This window comes from Mastomys coucha, chromosome X, assembly GCF_008632895.1.
Source record: "Mastomys coucha isolate ucsf_1 chromosome X, UCSF_Mcou_1, whole genome shotgun sequence".
In the NCBI taxonomy this organism is placed as follows: domain Eukaryota; kingdom Metazoa; phylum Chordata; class Mammalia; order Rodentia; family Muridae; genus Mastomys; species Mastomys coucha.
Window position 1 is genome coordinate 129,142,967 of NC_045030.1, and position 2,455 is coordinate 129,145,421.

A 2,455-nucleotide genomic window follows, 5' to 3' on the forward strand; every position below is an offset into this window, starting at 1 on the left:
TCTGTCCCACATGTTTCCACTCGCAATCATATACTTAGGTACCTTTGACTCCATGGAAAAAATATCTAACATTCAGAACTACAGATAATAGGAAGAAGAGGAAAAAAATTTTTTTTGAGAATGAAATGTTTCCCTTCATAGCGGACTCTTAGGCACGTTCTCCGCGTATGCGGCGTGCTAGCTGGATATCTTTTGGCATAATTGTTACACGTTTGGCATGGATAGCACACAGGTTGGTATCTTCAAAAAGGCCAGCCCGATAGGCCTCACTTGCCTCCTGCAAAGCACCAATAGCTGCACTCTGGGAGCACAGATCTGTTTTGAAGTCCTGAGCAGTTTCTCGCACCAGACGCTGAAAGGGGAGCTTGCGAATCAGAAATTCAGTGGACTTCTGATAGCGTCTGATTTCATGGAGTGCCACAGTACCAGGCCTGTAACGATGAGGTTTCTTCACCCTTCCAGTAGAGGGCGCACTCTTGCGAGCAGCTTTTGTAGCCAGTTGTTTCCTGGGTGCTTTACCACCAGTGGATTTGGGCAGTCTGCTTTGTACGAGCCATGGTATGGGCACCTCCTTACTTACCCCGCTTCTGCTTCCGCTGGAGCTTGGCGAGCGAGAGGCGGCGCTGGCGTGAGAGAGCGGCTGCGGCCCTTATTTCTTAACTATGGTGAATTACGGTCCTGTGTTGAGTATGTGAGTACATACTGCTCTTCAGCTGTAGTTTTGCGGATTTCATTTACTCTGGAAGGATATGTACTACTGGGATTCCTAGATCATATGGTAGTTCTGTTTATATACTTTAGGATCCTCCATACCATTTGCCATAGTGGGAATATTAATTTGCCTCCCAATGAGTAGAGTAAAATATTTTTTTTTCTCCACAGCCTCACAAGCACTTCTTAGTTTTTGGTACTAGCCATGCTTGTGAGTGTAAGGTGGCATCTCATTGTGTTTGTAATTATTGCTAAAGGTGAATGGGGTGGAGTGTTTTTCTTATCTCTGTGGTCCATTTGTATGTCTATCATATTTTGGTAAATGCCTATTCAATTATACTATTACTTTTTAAATGTACTTATTTGGACAATTTTCTAATGAGGTTTTTTTGCAGCTTCTGTTATAGTCTAGATGTCAAACCCCTGCCAGATGTATGAATTGCAAGTATTTGTACCATTTGTTAGACTGGCTCGTCTGTTTCTGCACTCTGGTTTCCTTTACTGTGCAGAAACTTTAGTTTAATGTAACCCCATCTTATTTTTGCTTTTATTTCTTGTGCTTTTATAATTCTGTCCAAAATTTCCTGTCAGTTCCAATGCCCTAAAACATTATTTTAAAGTTTACTTCAGGTAGTTTCATAGTTTTAGGTCTTATATTTAATTCTTTAATACACTTTGAATTACTTTTTTATAACTAGTGGAAGATAGTTGATTTTTGCAATTTTCAAGATACTCTTCTGCCTTGGCTATCAAAATTTCTCAGCATCATTTATTACAAAACCTGTCCTTTCTCCATTATGTCTTTTTAGCAACTTCATTGGAAAACAGCTGACTGTAGATGCATAGGCTTATTTCTAGATTATTACTTGCAGTTGGTCTGGATGCACATTTTATATCATACCAAACTATTTTTTAAAAATCGTTTTAGCTTTGCAGTTAGTTTTGAAGTCAGGAAATAGAGCGCTTGCCTCCTCCTGTTTTATTCTGCTATATTTGGTTTCTTGGGGACTTTCATGGTTCCAAGTGATTTTATGACTGCAGTTTCCTAGTTCTGTTTAGAACATCTTTAGTATCGTTACAGGGATTGAATATGATTTGTAAATCACTTTTGCTAGTACATTTTAATAGTGTTTATTCTTCCAATTCACAAACACAGGGTGTCTTTTCATAAAGAGATCTTTCACATAATATGATTACATTTATTTTTAATATTTCACTTCTATAGATGTTGCAAATGGAATTGCTTTCTTGGTTTTTATTTTAGATAATTTTTTTTTGCATACTAGTTTTATATTTTTAAACTTCTAGAATGTACTTGCTCATCCTAGTAGGGTTTGAGGTTTTTTTGGGTGGAGGTTTTTGGTAGTTGTCTATATATGATATCATGTTATCTCCAAATAGAAACAGTTTAACTTCTTTTTCAGCCCAAATGAATGCTTGTTTGTCCTAGGTCTTAGAAAGCACAATCTTTTCAGCTTATTTCCTTTGACTTTAATGTGAACTTATTTATAAAGGTCTTACTATGTTGTAGTATATTCCTTCTATTCCCAATTTTTCAGTGCTGTTATGAAGGGATGTTGAATTTTACCACATGTATTTTCCACATTGATAGGTTCATTTGGTTTACAGTCCTTAATTTTTGTTGATGTGGTTTATCAGTTTATTAATTTGAATGCCTTGAACCATCTTGTGTTTATGGAGTACAAGATACTTCATCATACTGAATATGCTGTAGAGTTTAGTT

At 37.0% G+C, this 2,455-nt stretch overlaps 1 protein-coding gene and 1 pseudogene across 2 annotated transcripts in view; one reads left to right on the top strand and one right to left on the bottom strand.

Annotated features, from left to right (window-relative positions):
* Positions 1–2,455, top strand: part of Gprasp1 (G protein-coupled receptor associated sorting protein 1) — a 60,488-nt gene that overhangs the window by 6,133 nt on the left and 51,900 nt on the right. The window lies entirely within an intron of this gene.
* Positions 121–639, bottom strand: LOC116088741 (annotated as a pseudogene).